The sequence below is a fragment of the Lolium perenne genome, chromosome 4 (genome assembly GCF_019359855.2).
Source record: "Lolium perenne isolate Kyuss_39 chromosome 4, Kyuss_2.0, whole genome shotgun sequence".
Classification (NCBI taxonomy): domain Eukaryota; kingdom Viridiplantae; phylum Streptophyta; class Magnoliopsida; order Poales; family Poaceae; genus Lolium; species Lolium perenne.
Window position 1 is genome coordinate 318,027,494 of NC_067247.2, and position 21,427 is coordinate 318,048,920.

Consider the following 21,427-nt stretch of genomic DNA (forward strand, 5'->3'; position numbering starts at 1 on the left):
TATTAACGTCACAATGTATGCAATATTAGCATGGTAATTATGACTATGAAATTTCCAAAGAAAAAGGCATGGTCATACCTGTATCATGTGCACGTCAACATCGAGGTCTAGGTCATGCATGTCCCTGATGAATGCATGTCCCTGATGAGGATGATGGATCGGTAGGCGTAGCGGCGGACCTTGAGGGGGCGGTGGCTGGGCTTGTTGTGGGTGCAGTGAGGGTAGACCACCTCAGAGAAGTAGACGTAGATCAGACTCATTTCCCAGCGATGTTCCTTGCAGAGCCACCCGAACTTGGTATGCAGCAGCACGGACAACCATTTTGTGGTATCGTCCTCGTCAGTGGTGCTCACATGGACCATATCCTCCACCACGGTCTCCTCCCCCTTCAAGTATACAATAAATATGAGCACACGATTTCTAGGTTACCTTGCAATCCGTCTGAATATTTTCTTTAAAATATTATTTAAGATGGAGTAAATAAAATGATCAAATGTAGTATACTAAGATCATCAATTCATTTTTAGTTCATCTATAGATGTAATTTATTTGCTATATAATTGGTCAAAAATTATTAAACTTGACTTTCACCAAAACGAAAACACAAAGTAAACAATAAGATACATGGAGTAAGTAAAAAAAAAAAAGCATAGCTCTATAGGAGGAGAAGGTGTACTAGGCCCAAGCTAGGGCATGCTACCAGTTTTAGCCATGAGGCTAGGGCCAAAAGCCTTAAAGCCCCACACGCAATAAGTATATGCCTTCTTCTCGTCCAAAGATTGAATGTCAAACGGTTTCTAAGAACTTGCCTATATGGGGATGGTAACGAGTTTGCTGCCCACCAGGTAGTGCCTTCAATTCCCATCCCCCATTTAATAGTCGAGGAGACTTTTCCTCATCCCCATCCTCATAGGGTTCGGGCAGTGATCGGGCTCCCCATTAAGAAGTTAAATTCAAATTATCTTCTCATAATTTTAGGATCTTACATGTTTTTCAAATAAAAGTAAGAAACTTTATAATAAGTACCTGGTGAAATGACAACAAATTAGTATCATATGCTAAATATTATTAAAATATACTACACTAGACACAATTTTAGAACAAGTATAACGGGGGGGTATTGGGGAATGGAGATGGGGAGACCTTTTTAATCCCCATCCATGTTTTAGATAGCGGGGATCAAAGTTCTCCATACCGGTCCCCTAATAGATGAATTCTCCACGGGATTGCAGGAAACATGCCCCATTGGAATCCCTATGCCTATACATGCCAACATGCCTAATTCATAGATCATGTAAACCTTTCTTGCTCTCCCTCAAAACCCACAATGTACTAGAATCAAGAAGTATCAGACCCTTGTCCCAAGTCTGGTGCCTTTGCATTCTTAGTACTGACAAACATGGAGTATTTGGATAATTGATAACATATGACTATAGTTCAAGCCTTTTAATCAAAAGCATCGAGCAAGTATGACCTACTATTATCGAACCAGGAAGACGATACAAGCATATCTCAACAACCAAGTTTTCAGCGGGTACACATAATGCGCAAAAATCTCCAGACTATTATTTCAACCAAAACCCCAATTAATATCAATCGCTCTAAAATAATTTTTATGAAAACCGCAAAGTATGCCCAAATACCATATCTTGGAAACCGATCTAATTTTGTGTTGAACCAATTAAGTTGGTCTTCCCTATTTGTCCGCCTCCCTCCCGACCCTCTAATATCTTTCCCCTTCCTCACCCCCTCTCTAGCATGGTTACATGAGAGTTGGGTGCCTTCTAAGGACACAATATTGGGAGCATGGGAAAGCATATTGCACAACTTGGGTTCAATCTCTAGACAAGAACCATGACAAGGAGTCTAGGCATTGCTTGATTCAAAATATTGCTAACAGAATTATGCATGAACTCAAAAGTGCATAACATATAGTAACATAAATTGATGCCATAGAAATAATACATCGATTATAAAGGTATCAAAGTACTACGAGTGAAAAATGAACTAAAAAGTAACATGCACTCTATGTACCATGTTGCTAGGGCCAGAGGAGGAGCCGGTGGTAACCATGATGATGGGGATCTTTGCGGGAGCTTAACATCTACACTTTTGAAATCTTGGAGAAATAGCACACAGAGAAGCCAACGAATTATAAAAGAGGAGAGATGACCAAATTAACATGGAAACATGACATGATATGTGTTTTTAATTGTAATAATAGTTTTTTGTTGGTATAGTTTTCTCTATAGTATGACATCTGGATTCCACCAAACTTTGCTTGTAAAAATGAGCCATATGTGCAACAAATAAAATAATTTTCACATGCATATTAATTTTTTTAGGAAAGCATCACAAATCATATTTCATTTTAGAATCATTCCAAATGAAGCCATTTTTTATGACATTTAATTTGAAATTTTGTGTTATAGTCATGTGGAAAACCTGAATTAAATTTATTGCCATATCACACAACATCATTAGGGCTAAAACAACAAGCTAAGGTAAAATTCATATTTTCAACAAGCACTTGACAGTTGATACGTCCATTTTGCATCACTATTTTATATCATAATTTACTGTTATTCATTGATATATTTCATATTTAGAGATGATACTTATGTTATTTCACCTATTTTGCATGTTTCATGATTATTGGAGAATTACTCACCGGAGTCAGAATTCTGCTGGAAAAAGCACCGTCAGGATACAATATTTCTGAAGATCAACAATTGACGGAAAATATACCGAAGCTCCTATTTTTCCAGATGACGGAGCCAGCCAGAAGGGGAGGCCGAGGAGGGCCACCATGGGCCCTCCCCATAGGCCGGCACGGCCACCAGGGCTGGCGCGCCGCCATGTGGGGAGGGGTCCCACGACCCCCTCGGTTATCGCCCTTTCGCGTACTTCATCTCCCGAAAACCCTAATCTGCGGGGGATCATCAAGGATAGTCGCAGCCGCCTCTGCGGGGCGGAAAAACACCAGAGAGAAAAGAGCTCTCCGGCAGGCTGAAATCTGCCTGGGAAATTCCCTCCTGGAGGAGGAAATCGTCGCCATCATCACCGTCATCGAGCTGGACTTCATTGGGATCATCATCATCATCTCCACCACCGACACCGTCATCTCCACCGCTGCACCTCGTCTCCGCTGTAACATCTAGGGTTGAATCTTGATTATTTCATAGGGGAAACTCTCCCGGTGTTGATTACTCCTTGTTATTGATGCTATTGAGTGAAACCATTGAATTAAGGTTTATGTTCAGATTGTTATTCATCATCATATCACCTCTGATCATGTTCCATATGATGTCTTGTGAGTAGTTCGTTTAGTTCTTGAGGACATGGGTGAAGTCTAAATGTTAGTAGTGAAGTATGTTGAGTAATATTTAATGGTTTGATATTTAAGTTGTGGTGTTATTCTTCTAGTGGTGTCATGTGAAGGTTGACTACATGATACTTCACCTTTATGGGCCTAGGGGAATGCATCTTGTATTCGTTTGCTAATTGTGGGGTTGCCGGAGTGACAAAGAACTTTGAACCCCGTTGGTATATCGATGCATGAGGGATAGCAGGATCTCAGAGTTTAAGGTTGTGGTTAGATTTATCTTAATTACTTTCTTGTATTTGTGGATGCTTCCAAGGGGTTTAATCACAAGTATGTATTAGTCCTAGGAAGGGCGGTGCATTAGCATAGGTTCACCCACACAACACTTATCAAAACAATGAAAATTAATCAACTATATGAAGCGAAAGCACTAGACTAAATTCCCGTGTGTCCTCAAGAATGTTTGGTCATCATAAGTAAACAAACCGGCTTGTCCTTTGTGCTAAAAAGGATTGGGCCACTCGCAGCAATTATTATTCTCGCATTTTACTTACTTGTATTTCATTTATCTGCTATATCAAAACCTCCCGAAAACTTGTCCGTGAGCATTTACAGTGAATCCTTCATCGAAACTGCTTGTCAACACCTTCTGCTCCTCGTTGGGTTCAACACTCTTATTTATCGAAAGTACTACGATACACCCCCTATACTTGTGGGTCATCAAGACTATTTTCTGGCGCCGTTGCCGGGGAGTGAAGCTGTTATCACCAGAATTTGACCGAGTTAGAGGTGGGCCACGATCAAGATGGGCTTGAAGAATATACATGGAAGAATATACGTGAATCGGCCTTATATGCAAAGTTTGGGCTAGTTTGCCCGTGTATCTGTAACATAGTAGGATACGTGTCGGTTAGTTAGAGTTTGGCTCGTGCACGGTTGGGATTATTCCCACGTTAGAAAGTCTACGGACTATAAATATGTATCTAGGGTTTATGAAATAAACAACAATCACGTTCACCACAAACCAATCTAGGCGCATCGCCAACTCCCTTGTCTCGAGGGTTTCTTCCGGGTAAGCATCATGCTGCCTAGATCGCATCTTGCGATCTAGGCAGTACAAGTTTATTCGCTGTTCATGCGTTGCTCGTACTGAAGCCTTTTTGATGGCGAGCAACGTAGTTATCTTAGATGTGTTAGGGTTAGCATTGTTCATCGTATTATATGCTGTCGTCGTGCAACCCTGAGACATCTAGCTGACCTTACACCTATCTTAGGTGTAGGGGCGGCACCCCGCTTGATCATTATTTAGTAGATCCGATCCGTTATGATTGCTCCTTGTTCTTCAAGGATTAGTTTAATATCTGCATAGTTAGGCCTTACAAACGGATTGAAGGATCCAGTGGCGCGTAGGGTGTAGTTTGCTAGCCCTAGACAGGATGTTCCGGGGATCAACCTCGTGTTGGTTTTTAGGCCTTGTCTAGGGATGGTTTACGATCACCGTGCGTGGCTGCCAGGCTCAATCACGAGTAGGACGTTCCGATTATGTGGTGAAAACCCTAAATCGTAGTAGATCGTTTTAGCTTTATATTGATCAAGCAGGACCACCATATATTCGTGCACCTCGTGCGAATCATGGGTGGATCGGCTCTTTGAGCCGATTCACAGGACAACCTGAGAGCCGATCGAGGCTCGTATTTAATGTTTACGTGTATGCCATGCAGGAAACTAAGCGAGGCATCTCCATCACCTTCCTGACCAGGTATAGGTCAGGTGGCACGCCCTTGCACCAGCATCGGACGTGCGTGCCGAGTCTTTGCGGGCCATCGCTCGGAGGGACCAGGGCCAGCCGCAGTCCTGGGAGCCTCCCGGCTCTACTGTGTTGCCCGTCGCTGCTCGTCGGTGGGTTTCTGACCGCAACACATTCTGGCACGCCCGGTGGGACCGTCTTTGACATCAACCGCATCGCCATCTACATCTGAGATGGCGGACGGCACCCCAGTCACGTACGAGGATCTGACCGAGGAGCTCAAGAAGAAGTATGACGAGGTCAAAGCGATCCTCGAAGCCGACCTCATCGGCTCTTTTCACAGAACCCGCTCACACGGCATCAGGTGGAAAGGGTTCTCACCTGAAGGCGCGCTCGATGGGGTGGACCTGTCCGCCCCGTCAGAAGAACGCACCAGGTCCCTGCGTCAGGAGGTTAACTTCATGGTAGCTCATTCGCTACACCGCCATTCTGAGAGCCTGGTGAACACTTTGGAGCGTGTCGCTCTTCGGGTGATCCAGGAAATCATGAGGCATCAGTACTCTCCGTCAGGACCAGCTCTCGGGACTTACCAAGGAGAGATGCCACTCCAGTCCCGTCCACCGCTGCCATTCGCGTTGGCAGCACCAGAAGTGCTGAGTTCACCGGCATACGTCGTCTACAAGATCGGTGGTGACCCTAGTGACTACCAGTTCTTGCATGAGGCGCCGAAGGAGATCCCTCACGGGTACACGTGCACATACGTGCCAGACTGCAGTAACTGGGCACTCACAAACCAGACTGCAACAGCAGGGAACTCTGGAACAACAGGAGGAACTTCGGGAACAGATCTTGAAAACCAGACCTGGCTAGCTAAGTATGCCACTCTGACAAACCTCCAGAGCTCAGCTCCTACAGTTGGCTCAGAGCTGGAAAAGCAAGCATGGCTGGCTAAGTATGCTACTCCGGTGAATCTTTAGAGTTCGACTCCTGCAGCCAGCACCGCGGATCAGATCAGTACCATCCTGAGAGACCAGTTCGGCATGGTGCCGAAAAGGAGGACAATCGGCTATTCCAAGCCGTACCCCAACGAGTACGAGTTGATCCCGCTACCACCCAAATATCGGCTCCCTGACTTCTCCAAGTTTAATGGATCAGATGGTTCCAGCTCCATCGAGCATGTGAGCCGATATTTGGCACAGCTGGGCACGATCTCAGCAGCAGATGAGCTGCGTGTGAGGTTCTTCGCACAGTCCCTCACAGGATCGGCTTTCGGGTGGTACACATCGCTGCCACCAGACTCAATCCGGACGTGGAAGCAGTTGGAAGAGCAGTTCCACATGCAGTATCACTCAGAGGCTTCCGAGGCCGGCATTGCCGATCTAGCACAAGTACGTCAGAAGCGTGGAGAAACTGTGGCAGAATACGTCCAGCGCTTCAGAACTGTTAGGAACCGATGTTATTCGGCTCGTGTGACTGAAAAAGAAGCAGTCGAGTTGGCAGTGGTGGGCCTTGCATCACCAATCAAGGATATGGCCTCCCAAGCAGACTACCCTTCACTGGCGCACATGGTTCAGAAATTGTCGTTATATGAACAGCGCCACCCAGACTTGTACCAGGACAAATTCAAGCGTGCGGTAGTCCTAGTTGAGGCGGATGAAGACGAAGGCTCTGCGGGAGATCAAGAGGTAGCAGTGGCTGAATGGACTCGGGGGGTAACCCCCGTGTCCTGCAAATGGGTTAAGCCACCAGGTCCGCCCAGAGGGTTTGATTTTGACGTAACTAAAACTGAGCAAATCTTCGACCTCTTACTTAAGGAAAAGCAACTGAAGATACCCGAAGGCCTCAAAATCCCCACGGTACAGGAGCTGAACGGAAAGCCATACTGCAAATGGCATAACTCGTTCTCCCATACCACCAACGACTGCAGGGTGTGGCGTCAGCAGATCCAAATGGCGATAGAACAAGGACGTCTAATTTTCAACCAGTACGCCATGAAAGTCGACACTCACCCCTTCCCCGCCGTTAACATGGTGGAGTGCACTTACCCTGGAGGGTGCCAGCCAAGATTCTCGTTCAACATCAACATGGTAGGACCTGGACACCACTCTAGTAAGGACGGAGACGAGGGCAGCTGCTCTCGTAGCAAGGACACAGAGGAAGCCGTTCCACGCGATCGGCTCCGTCACGATGGCAAGCGCTACATCACAGAGGGAGAAGTGAGGAACGTGAGATATCAACGACCTCTCTCTGATCACCTCCTCAACAAGTATGTGAGTCAATATGACCAACGCCGACGACCCAACGACGATGATGAAAGAGATCGTCTGGCTAGGGACGCCAGGAGACGTCGTCGGCATGATCGCGACGAGGAGAGATATGAGCGCCACGCCAAGGAAAGGTTAAGAGAGCAAGGCGACGAGGATAGGCACTGGGACTGCCCCTTCTTCGTATTAATCGCTGGGATTCAGGAATGAGCCGATTGCCTACAATCGGCAACTGCCCAGAATGTAGACAGAAGAGGAAGGATGCAGCTAACGTGTCCGTGTTCAAATGTCTAGGGCCTCTCCCACCTCGGAACAAGCACGCTGAGTCCCCTCGGGTGGAAGATCTCGAGGATTTGGAAGACGATGATGAAGAAGAAGAAGACAGGTACCACCGGCCAAGGTGGTGCCCTGATGGACTCAGCCGTTCCCAAAAGCGTAGGGTTCAGCGACTGCGTGGCTTGGAGGAAGCCGAAAGGTTATACCTGCACACGCTAAGGAAGGCGCGGCCTGATCTGGCCGCGAAAATTCAACAAACCCTGGATGAAGAGGGTCGACCACAAAAAATGGAGTGGCGCCCCAAGCAAAGGAAAGCCATCATCGGCTGGCACAAACATGGTGTTCATCCTTCCGACGGAGTTTAGTGCTCCAGGATTAGACGAGGCACCCGTGGCACAACTTGACTGCGGCCCACGGCCGGTTATCTTTGAGAAGCCACGAGAAAGAAGCTACAGACATCTGAAGGCCCTGTACTTGCGAGGTTATATCAATGGGCAGCCTGTCAACAAGATGCTGGTGGACACCGGAGCGGCAGTCAACATTATGCCATACTCCATGCTACGTCGGTTGGGACGCTCTAGCTCGGATCTGATCAAGACCAATGTGACACTGAGCGATTTCAACGGCCAAGCATCTGACGCACAAGGTGTTCTGAACGTGGATCTGACCGTAGGAAGGAAAACCATCCCTACGACGTTCTTTATTGTCGATAGCAAGAGCACCTATGCTGTCCTGCTGGGAAGAGATTGGATCCACGCCAACTGTTGCATTCCATCCACGATGCACCAATGCGTAATACAGTGGGATGGAGATGAGGTAGAGGTCGTCCATGCAGATGACTCAGCCGAGATTTCAACGGCTGGCATGAACGCTTGGGAGACAGCAGGCCAAGAGCCACTCTCAGGCATCAATTTGGACGACTGCGAGCGCATCGATGTGACAAAGGATGGGGTTAGGCTGGTCTTATCCACCGGCCTGACCGTATAGCAAGAACAAGCCTATGGACAAACGTGGCGAGGCCGCTCCTTGGGATCGGCCCCAAAGATCTATGAAGGGACATTGCAAAACCTTCATTGAGAGCTTCGATCAACGTGGAGGCCGATTCCAGCAATCGGCCAAAATTATCCTCACCACACATTCTGCCTGTGTTCAACGTCGATCTAATGGGCAGCGGTTTTACGTCGGCCGATGAGCTAAAAAATTAGCATTGGTCCTACTGGAGCCGACGTTCAAATACAGTGCCTTGGCTAACTACAGAGCCGATATCCGCAGTTACCTGGCAGATTCGGCTCGGGGGGCACCTAGTCAGACGAACAGGTGCAGATGAACATGTGTGCAGTGAAATATTGGGGGCCGATAGAAAAATCGGCCAGTAAAAAAACAAAGCCGATGCATGGACATCGACTTTAGAGCTAAGAAACAAAGCCGATGCACAGCCATCGACTCTAGTACAATTACACAAGATCTACCAGCTGCGTGTTCAAGACGCGGATTTCAACCAGGTCGGTTTTCAGTTCAGCCTCAAGGCCAACCTCCAACTTTTTACTCATTAGGCCGTCGGGGTTTCGTCTACAATATCGGCTTTCAACGGAAGAAGAGGCGATCGATGGGGGCAAGTTTGGCTAGCTCGGCATGGTGGCTGTCTCAGAAGTACCTGAGTTCAAAGCCCTTTGACTGATCTGTGCATCCTCACCGATATTCTCGCCTTGATCAAGGCTCGGGGGGCAGCTGGCCTGGTAGATGCTCTGTTTTAGAAGCCGATTGGGGTGTCATCGGCTGACCCTTCGTCGCAACCTTCTTCAAAATGGTGAGTTCTTGCAGAAGAGGATCACTGGACCTGGTGGGAGGAATTTGAGGGCTCTCTTCAAGACTCCACATTATCCACCAGATCTCAAAGTCATCAGTTGAAGAATTGTAGGATGGTTGTGAAGAACCGATGCGTTGCTATCGGCTCATTGAGCGTTGGCCAAGTGAACAATCGGCAAAGTCAGTATGAAGGGGAATCGGCTAAATTAGCTTAAAAGAAATCGGCAAAATCAAACTGGGGGAAATTCTTCATTGATAAATAGGATTTCTTACATAAAGAGCTGATTGCTCTCAAAAGGAAATACTAGGGGGTACATTGCCCCATCTACTACTGCTGATCCTATGCTAAGGGTCCTATCTACGGGCCGTTGCTGCCCTCGTCATCGCCGTCGTCGCCGCTGTCGGCGCTACTCCCGGCGGGCTCGTCGTCGCTGCTGCAGCGGCCACTGGCCGGGCCCTCGTTGTCCTCGTCCTCCTCGTCAGCGTCGTCGTCATCGCTGAGGTTCCCCGGCCAGGGGCAGAAGCGCTTGGCCGGCGGCTCGTCGGAGGAGGTGTCGTCCTCCTCCTCCTCCTTCTCCTCCTCCTCCTCCTCCTCGGGGGAGGTGAAGTCATCACAGGAGAAGCGATCGTCATCGCTCTCCTCCTCCATCTCCCCGTCGGCGAGGAAGCGGAGGTCACTTTCCCCGTCGGTCGAGGACTTGTCGTCCTCAGACCAGACGGAGAAATCGTGACTGGATTCCTCCCCGGCTTCGATGGCGCGGCGGATGTTGGCCGCGTGGGCCTCCTCCGGGTTCCACTCCGGCGTCGGCTCGCGGGAGGAGGAGGACTGGGCGGAAAAACCCGATGAGGCAGAGGAGGAAGAAGACATGGTGGCGCAGGAGGGCTTTTGGAGTACTAATGCGAAGGGGATGGAGAAGCAAACTGTTTGGAGCGGTTAAATAAAAGGGGATATAGTGGAAATTCAATGCCACAGCAGTTTCCGAGGAAGTGGTGCCCAACGAAAAAAAAAACTGCCAGGTCACGCGGAGAAGTGGAGAAGGCAAGGCATCATGATGAAGGATACTGCGACGATTCTGCCACGACATGACCCGACGAAGAAAAAGCAGAGTGATTTTGGAATTATCAATTCCAAAACCAGGGGGGCATGTGTTATCACCAGAATTTGACCGAGTTAGAGGTGGGCCGCGATCAAGATGGGCTTGAAGAATATACATGGAAGAATATACGTGAATCAGCCTTATATGCAAAGTTTGGGCTAGTTTGCCCGTGTATCTGTAACATAGTAGGATACGTGTCGGTTAGTTAGAGTTTGGCTCGTGCACGGTTGGGATTATTCCCACGTTAGAAAGTCTACGGACTATAAATATGTATCTAGGGTTTATGAAATAAACAACAGTCACGTTCACCACAAACCAATCTAGGCGCATCGCCAACTCCCTTGTCTCGAGGGTTTCTTCCGGGTAAGCATCATGCTGCCTAGATCGCATCTTGCGATCTAGGCAGTACAAGTTTATTCGCTGTTCATGCGTTGCTCGTACTGAAGCCTTTTTGATGGCGAGCAACGTAGTTATCTTAGATGTGTTAGGGTTAGCATTGTTCATCGTATTATATGCTGTCATCGTGCAACCCTGAGACATCTAGCCGCCCTTACACCTATCTTAGGTGTAGGGGCGGCACCCCGCTTGATCATTATTTAGTAGATCCGATCCGTTATGATTGCTCCTTGTTCTTCAAGGATTAGTTTAATATCTGCATAGTTAGGCCTTACAAACGGATTGAAGGATCCAGTGGCGCGTAGGGTGTAGTTTGCTAGCCCTAGACAGGATGTTCCGGGGATCAACCTCGTGTTGGTTTTTAGGCCTTGTCTAGGGACGGTTTACGATCACCGTGCGTGGCCGCCAGGCTCAATCACGAGTAGGACGTTCCGATTATGTGGTGAAAACCCTAAATCGTAGTAGATCGTTTTAGCTTTATATTGATCAAGCAGGACCACCATATATTCGTGCACCTCGTGCGAATCATGGGTGGATCGGCTCTTTGAGCCGATTCACAGGACAACCTGAGAGCCGATCGAGGCTCGTATTTAATGTTTACGTGTATGCCATGCAGGAAACTAAGCGAGGCATCTCCATCACCTTCCTGACCAGGTATAGGTCAGGTGGCACGCCCTTGCACCAGCATCGGACGTGCGTGCCGAGTCTTTGCGGGCCGTCGCTCGGAGGGACCAGGGCCAGCCGCAGTCCTGGGAGCCTCCCGGCTCTACTGTGTTGCCCGTCGCTGCTCGCCGGTGGGTTTCTGACCGCAACGCTATTGGTAAGTGGAATTGGTAAGGAAAACTTTTACTGTACGTGCTGTTTTTATTTCCGCCTGCTGCTATAACTCATTATTGAGAGATCTTCTCTAGAATTCCTATTTGGAAAATCTACTACTACTGCAAAGGTAGTGGATGAGGCGCCAGGTGAGAAAGAGATTCCATATAAAATACCTATGAAAATTATCGAACATGTTGTGGATAACCGCTATGAAGGGGTTGGAACTGTCCATCCTGGAGATCATTTACTATTTTTACATGAATTATGCGGGTTATTCAAGTGTGCAGGTATTTCTATGGATGAAGTTGGGAAGAAACTATTCTCTATGTCGATGTCTGGTAAAGCGGCGCATTGGTATAAACTGCTGAAGAATGGGCATTCTCTTGATTGGAAGGATATTGTGCCTCTATTTTATTCTAAATTCTATCATCCAAGTGAAATTCACAAAGACCGAAACCGCATATATAATTTCTGGCCTCATGATGGAGAGAGTATTGCCCAAGCATGGGGGAGATTGAAGTCTTTAATGCTCAAATGCCCCATTCATGAGCTTCCTGGTAATATAATCATTGATAATTTCTATGCAAGACTTTCTTTTCAAGATAAAACCTTGTTGGATACTGCTTGTTCTGGATCATTCACGCGCAACAAAGAAGAGTTTAAATGGGACCTTCTTGATCGGATTCAGGAGAATACTGAAGGATGGGAGAACGACAAAGGTAGAGAGTCGGGTATAAATTATGATTATGAATGCATTGAAACTTTTATGGATACTGATAAATTTCGAAATATGAGTGCTACTTATGGTCTTGACTCTCAAGTTGTTGCAAATTTTTATAAAGCTTTTGCCTCTCATTTTGAATTGCCTAGGAAGAGTTTTAATAAGTATCATGAACCTTACAAAGATAAAACTGATTCACCTATAGGTAAATGTATTGAAGTTAAAACTATTGATCACATTCTTCCTGAAGCTTATATTGAAAAAATTCCTTTTCCTGCTAAAATGAAGGAGTATTCTGTTATAACTAGTGTGGTTAACAAAAGTGCAAAGAAACCTATAGAACCTGAGGAACAAATAAATGTTGAACCTGCTGTTGCAATAGTTAAAGACCTTGTAACTGAAAATGTAGAAGATGGTCACATTATTTTCTGTGAAGATGCTTCTAATATTGTTTCACATCCTAGTAAGTCTAGGAAAGCCAGTGTTCCTATGCTCTCTGTTAGAATTGGTGATCATTGCTATTATGGTTTATGCGATATTGGTGAAAGTACTAGTGCCATTCCTTATGAGCTTTACAGAGAAATCATGCATGAAATTGGTTCTTGTGAACTTGAAGATATTGATGTGGTTATTCGGCTTGCTAATAGAGAAACTATCTCTCCTATTGGTATTGTTCGAGATGTGGAAGTTCTATGTGGTAAGATTAAATATCCTGCTGACTTTTTGGTACTTGGTTCTGCTGCTAGTAAGACTTGTCCTATCATTTTTGGTAGACCTTTTCTAAATACTTGTGGAGCTATTATAGATTGCAAGAAAGAGAAAATTGTGACTAAATTTGCTGGTGAATTTTATGAGTTTAATTTCTCTAAATTTTCCAAAGTTCCGTATGAAGCTGAATTGCCTAATGATGATTTTCGAGTTGAACAACTTGCATCTATTGCTCTTGCTCCTAATAATCCTTTGCAGCAACATTTGGAGGATCATGAGAGTGAAGTCTTTAGGGAAGAAAGGAATGAGCTTGATGAAATTTTCCTTCGTCAACCCATTCTTAAACATGACTTACCGGTTGAGGATCTAGGTACAACACCACCGCCAAAGGAAGATCCTATTTTTTATTTGAAACCGTTACCTGATAATCTTAAGTATGCTTATATAGATGATAAGAAAACATCTCCTGTTATTATTAGTGCTAAGCTTTCAGATTTTGAGGAAGAAAGATTATTGGAAATATTGAAGAAACACCGAGGAGCTATTGGCTACACTCTTGATGACTAGAAGGGGATTTCTCCCTCTATTTGCCAACATGCCATCAACATGGAAGATGATGCAAAGCCTGTTGTTGAACATCAGCGTCGTCTAATACCTAAGATGAAGGATGTGGTAAGGAATGAGGTATTAAAACTTCTTGAAGCTGGTATTATATATCCTATTGCTGATAGTAGATCAGTTAGCCCTGTGCATTGTGTTCCTAAGAAAGGAGGAATAACTGTTGTACCTAATGATAATGATGAGCTCATCCCTCAAAGAGTAGTTGTAGGATATATAATGTGCATTGATTTTAGAAAAGTTAACAAAGTTACTAAGAAAGATCATTACCCTTTACCTTTTATTGATCAAATGCTAGAAAGGTTATCTAAAAGGGATTTCTATTTTCGTGCCCCTGGTTCGTTAGTTGTACTCAGTTTTCCCCAGCCCCTTAGTTTTTCCTCAGTTTTCCCCTCCTCTAGTTTGAAACACGCACAAGTGCTGGAATGGCCGGTAGCCGTCAGTTCAGAGGCCTTGACCATTAGTCTGACCGGGTGGGGCTGCACAGGGGCAGCTCCTCCCTGACCGTCTCGTGTTGACGAGTCAGGTCAGGAGACACGTCGGAGCAACCATCCATCTATGGCTGACGTGTGGGCCGTTTTATTTCATGATTTTATACGCGGTGCTGCCAATGACAAATGGGGCCGCTCTATAGGGCTGCCGCAACGAATGACCAGTGGGTTCGTCTATTTATTTAGAGAAAATCATATATTGCCGCTCTGTGGGGCCTCCGCAGCCAATGACCAGTGGGGTCGTTTATTTTTCAGGAAAAGACATATATTGCCCCTCTCTGGGGCTGCCACAGCCAATGACCAGTGGGGTCGTCTATTTATTTAGAGAAAATCATATATTGCCGCTCTGTGGGGCCTCCGCAACCAATGACCAGTGGGGTCGTCTATTTTTCAGGAAAAGACATATATTGCCGCTCTGTGGGGCTGCGCCGCAGCCAATGACCAGTGGGGTCGTCTATTTATTTAGAGAATATCATAGAGCGAAGGAACAAGTTTGCTAATTAATTATTCTTAAGCTAGACCGATCATTAGTCACCGAAGAACCGCTGGCAGCTCGTTCCCCACCATCGGACGGAGCAGTCATCGCTGGCGCCTCGTCGCGCCGCCGGCTCTGTCCCCCGGCGGCGTCGAACGGACTGCGGCGCTGCACGTCAACCACGGCTCCATCACTTGTTTCGTCCGCACACATTGTACCCACCGCAGGAAAGTCCGCCGCAAGCAGATCCGCCGCCCACGACGACCGGGATTTGTTCCGCGCACCAATTGGTAGTATAGCTTGGTAAGACCTCCACTTCTTCCTCCCCCGCCCCTAATCGATTCGGTTCCCGTAATTTATTGGAGTTTGCAGGTACGAAATAGTCCTCAATGTCTGGTCGTAGTGGGTACACTGGCGAGGGTGGGGATTCGATCATGTCGTGGCCACGTTCTACTTCTCCTACCTCGTCGGAAGTGCAGGTATCTAGCTTCAGCTCTCTGTAGTACCGTTGAATTTGAAGTGCCGCCATGGCCTGTTGGAGTGATTTCAGTTGTTCTTTTTTCCATTATTGTTACAGTTAGCCAGGCAAGCCGATGATCCATGGTACATTGCATACCAAGATGAATCAACCCAGTGGTGTAGCCAGAGGATGGATTTGGAGGAGAAGGTGGCCAATTTAGGTGATGAATTGGCTCGTAAAAACCTGATGATATTCGAGCTGAAGCGTACTGTGGAGGAAGAAAAGAAGAATTCAGAGCTTATTCGCAAGGAGAAGTTGAGAGTTGAGACAGATCTTGCCGTATTTGATCAAGTGGTAGAAAATCTAGAACATGAACTTCAAGTGATGGGAGAGGAGAAAAGTAGATTCATCTGGGCAGTTTTATTAGGTGTCATCCCTATCCTAGCAGTTATGTGGTTCTGGTAGACGATTTAGTATAGAATTGTTATTCAGTAGATGGCTCTAACCACTGTATTTTGTTGTGGCTCTAAGCACTGTATTTTGGCGTACAATTTCCTAGTTGTGCTAAGTAATGCGCATGATAATTTTAGCATGCATGAACATTTTATAAAAGTGAAGGGATCCCAAAAGTGAAAGCATGTACCAGCCTCCCGGATCAAAAACATATCAATATCTTCCCAATCAAGTTGGGATAGAATTCAAATCATACATACGGATGTACATGGACACATCAAGAACGTGGAGAAGCTTTTTTTGAGATGGAGGTAGTAGTTCGAACAATTTTATCCCAATTGAAAATTGAAAAATACGAATTTATCATAATTTATCCCAATTTGCGGCGTCGAACACGACCGCGCAGCGATGGGCAAGAAAGGCCGGGACGACGGGCGGCTGAGGGGTTGTCGGCGATGGCTTCAATGTTCGTGGCATCGATGACCACTGTCGGAACCGCCGCTGTCTTGGTATACTTCATCAGCGACGGATCTGCGGAGGGCTGGATCGGTGGCTTTGCAGCGCGGTTGTAGACGATGGCTTCAATCGTCTTGGCATCGATTCGCACTCTCGGCGCCGTCAAAGCGATGTTGTAGGTGATGGATTCAATGTTCGTGGCATCGATGACCACTGTCGGCACGGCCGCCGTCTTGTTGTCCTTCATCAGCAACGGATCTGAGGAGGGCAACGGAAGTGAGACATCAACAGGCTCCGACATTGAATGCTAGATCTGCGCCGTCGAAGCGATGTTGGAGGCGATGGCTTCAATGTTCGTGGCATCGATGACCATTGTCGGCACGGCCGCTGTCTTGGTGTTCTTCATCATTCAACAGATCTGAGAAGAGAAAAGAGAGAGACATTTCAACTATTTCTGACGGTTAGATCCTCACCGGCACTCTTAGATCCACACAGCATGCACGGTTAGATCCGCGCCGCCGCACGCACGGTTAGATCCGCGCCGCCGCGACCGCCGGAGTAAGAGAGGAAATAGGAGAGAGGAAGATGCGACTGGAATATGCAACTACCAGGGTTGGTAGGTATGTGCTCTGCTCTTCTCTCCGTATGCGTCCATCGTGGTAGAGAGAGATATACAGGCCGTCCGATCATAAATGATCGAACGGTGCAAGCGTTCGTTGAGCTTTCAACCAACCAAGATCCGTGTGACATACATCTCGACCAATCAGAGATCAGCCAGTGAGTACAAGTTAGGAAAACTGAGTAGAACTAAGAGGGGGAAAAGTGAGGAAATGTTTATCGGAAGGGCAAAACTAAGTAGGACTGAGTAAAACAAGTGGGCCCGGAGGGGGAAAACTGAGTAACACTAAGTAAAACAGGGGCACCCAAATAATAAAGGGACTAAGGGAAATTGAAGCTTTTGGCATAAAAATTGTAAAATTGTGTTATTTGAACAATATATTACATTTTGGCCGACATTGTTTGCAATTCAAAGATACACAAGTGTGACGAATTTGGGCTCATTTGGACAAAGTTTGTAAGCATAGTGGGTATTTGGGAGGTGTATTGAGCAGAAAGCCCTGCATCTTCATAGCTAGTAGCTCAGGGACTAGGAAGTGATTTTTAAGCTTTTGGCATAAAAACTTCATATCTCTATATTTCCTTTTCCATTATTATTTGTCTAGGTTGTAGGTAACATAACAAGACTCCATGCAAAGGTTCCACCATGTTTTGAATTATTTTGAATTAAACCCTAAACCCTAAACCCTAAAACCCTAAAACCCTTAAACCCTAAAACCCTAAACCCTAGTGAAAATGATAAATGTGGCTTAAATGTGGCATACAAATTCAAATTGTTCAACACAAAGGCATCCCCAATACAAAGGGAACCCCAATACAAATTGATCAACACAAAGGGATCCCCAATGCAAAGGGAACCCCAATACAAATTGTTCATACAAATTCAAATTATTCAACACAAAGGCATCCCCAATACAAAGGGAACTCCAATACAAATTGTTCATACAAATTCAAATTAGTTGTTCAGAATAAAATCTTTCTCTTGCTCCTGGTGTGACTCGCTGGGGCCACCACCTTACTCCGGGTAACCCTACCAGGGATATTACCGGTGTCTACCTTCCTTTTGCCCTCTTTCTTATTCTTCTTCTTCTGCGAAGCTTGTGCTTTTTCTTCTGCCATCAACTCTTCGAAGTAAGCACTAGTCTTGGCCATACCACTTTCGAAGCAATCTCGACTATACTGTTCCCTCTCCTCTGGACTCATCGGTTGAAGCAGCTCTACATCCATCTGCTCCCTCTACTCTCGATCCATCGGTTCAAGCAGCTCTACATCCATCTGTTTCCTCTGCTCTCGATCCATAGGTTCAAGCAGCTCTACATCCATATGTTCCCTCTGCTCTCGATCCATCGGTTGAATCTCCTCATGTTCAATTGCTGCTTCAATCTCCTCTGCATTTGCTGCTTCAATCTCCTCATGTTGAACTGCTGCTTCAATCTCAAGTTGAATTGCTGCTTCATTCTCCTCTGCATTTGCTGCTCCCGCCTGATCTTCCATTCCAAAAGCTGGGTCAACTCCATTTTTACAAAGCCTAGCAATGTGTCTAGGGATTCCACAACGTTTGCACTTACGTTTTCGAATCGGTGCACCACCCTCTGCACTAGCTCTGATCCTATTCTTCCTCGGCCTACCTGCCGGTAGTCAATACTGGAGAGTACAGTTTGAAGCCTGGATCGACTTTCATCCATTGGTCTTTTCCCAACAAGGTAGGAACATTCATATCATATGCAGCCCTAAATTTGGCAACAGAGAAATACTCTGACACATACTGATCAACTTCACCATCTTCACCCCCTATAACACTCATGAAAAACAATGCGTGTATGCAGGGTATCCCACGGATCTGTCATCCCCTACAATGGCATGTTCTATCAACCAAACTCACTGGATACCTCCACTGCCTGTTTTTACTGTCAGTGTAGGTTACCTCAGCCTCCATTCCTTTTCTGACGCATTGCATCCTCAATTGTTTTGCCCTGTCATGCAAAGACTTAATCAAATATGGGAGCATGAGATGGCCAGCATATTTTGTGGATGCAATTCTTTGACGCAGATCGATCTTTATCATGATCATCTGCCTAATCTTATCAAATATTTGTCATAGCATAAGCCCTTTCAATGACTTGACCTTTGAATTGAAACTCTCCGCAAGGTTACTTGTTACATAGTCTACCTTGCAAATTTCATTGAATTGGCTTCTTGACCACACCCTACCATGATGTTCATCCAAGTACTCCTTCACCCCAGGTTTTTGTTTATACAACACATCCAAATGAAACAGATGCTTCCTAGAGCTGCATGTGTATGAAGCTGACCATAGGTTGTCAGTAAAAACTTTACCCTTGAATTTCTTTGTAAAATTATGTACCAAGTGTCGCATACATTCCCTATGCTCCACTCCAGGGAATACTGCTTCTACCGCACTCTCCAAACCTGTAATGTCCCAGGTTTAGAGACGATCGAGGGGTAGATTTTAGAAAGGGATGTGCATTGCATTGTAATTTACGGGGAAATTTCGCGCTTTTAAAACAAAACTACATCGAAGGGGGATAGGTTTCTCTCTCGACACCTTACAGGGTTAGGGTTTCGAGAGTGCGATGAACTTGTTCCTACTTATCTAAATTAGGGTTTTGAGAAGAGAGAAGTGATATTACATTGAAATCTTAAGTTGCATGATTGAATTATAAGTTAAGTTGTTTGAATGAATTCAAACCAAATTTGAATTTGAATTTCAAATTCAAACATCAAATGATTATCAAATAATTCAAATTAGAGATAATTTAACACACAATTATCATTAAGCAAGAATATAAATAATACAACAATTACATTGAGCTCAATAAGGAAAACTTGAGCTTTATTGATCATCACACACATAATACATTGTCTTTACAATATTCAGATTTGAATTATGGAATTACAACAAATTACAAGAATTGAATAAATAGAAAAAGAAAAAGGAAAATTACAAGTTATCTAAATGACCTAAACTACATTGTGAATTTCATGAATTCTTTGATCCTGATGATCTTGAATTCATCCTGATCAGCACTTGATACCTGCACACATACACAAACAATCAAGTATTAAGCCAAGTGGCAAAGCCACTTGGCAGGTTAGAAAATATATGGTGAAGAGTGGATATGAACAAGGTTCTGCCGAGCTGATCCATTCTCAGCCAAGACACAAGCCAGATACCAAGCATTTGCTCACACACACAGCCTAGCAGCTCACCAGGTCTTGTGCATGCTTAACAGCACACACAAACCCGAGGAGTCACCAACTTGGTGCCAGGCCAAGCTGTCGACCAAGAGAGCCAGCAAGGGTTCATATAAAACCTTTTCCACCGCCAGAACTAGCTGTTCATCGACAGCAGCTTCACTGGTAAGTCACCAGAAATCACAAACACTAGAACAGGAAGAACAGCATTGCTGTTCTAGCTATCCAAGATCACCACATAATCAAGCATCACAAGCTCACAAGGTGGAGCAGGGCAAGCAAACCAAAATCACCAGAAGAAATCCTCTACACCAACAACTCATCCTAGGAGCTGGAGTGAGGTATACCACACAAAAGCCTGAGCAAGATCATACCTTGCTCATACATAAGCATGCTTGCATCATAGGAGCACAGAAGGGTAGGAAAACCTGGATGTATCATCATTTGGTTACTAAACCAATTGGTGCCAGCAAGTACAACCAAGGCTAGAAGGAAATCAAACCAGGGAACACTGGTTGTGACAACACAGTGTCAAAACCAGAGAAATCCAGCATGGATTTACTCCTATGTAGCCATCCAGATTCACAAAGCACCTATTAGCCTAGCTAAACCATCAGATTGATAGGCAACATGTGCCTATCTTGTTTATCAACATCAAAGCTACTGGAAATTCACCAAGTGACTAGCCAGTGAGCATCTATCCATCACAGAAAGCCAACATAGGTGGGAGCTACCCTAACAGCAATGAATTACTGTCAGGGCTACCTCAACCACTTTACCAAATCCCACAGATAAGCTATGCACATATATCATTACCCAAAAGGGGTTCAAATGGAGCTAGGGTTCCCAATATCTTATTGTCATCCCTCTAGCTCTACTAAATCATCCCATATGATCATCACTGCAGGGCAGTTCACATCATTTATCTAACTAAGCAATCAGAACTACACAGATAAATGAAATAGTCAAGCTACTTATGCACAGAGTCTTGCTGATGATCCAAGGGATCATTACAAGCATCCACTGATGCTTGGACAAGCACCAGCATACACAGGCCAAGCCTGTGTGATACACACACAGCACTGAGTGGACCACAGTGAGGCACTGACAACAAAGAGCAGATTCTACAAGCAACTGGTGATCATATGACCACCAGAAGCTTGCAAGAGCATGCTACAGCATGCTAAACATCAAGTATAGCATCAACACATGGACAGACAATTGAATTGATCACAGCACTGAAACAATGGCATAGCAGATAATCAAATAAGCTTGATATAATATTATCTAGTAGCAGTTCATCAAGAGATAGAGCTGTGCAATCACAGCTATGCTCAATGGAGCAGTTCCATGAATTATACCACACAGGAAAGCACACCAGAAGCACTGACTCTTGCAAACTTGCAAGGATTGCATACTGCAATCAAGCCAGTGCAGCATATAGGAACACATTTGAGTATTTGGCTAGTACAGCATCCAGA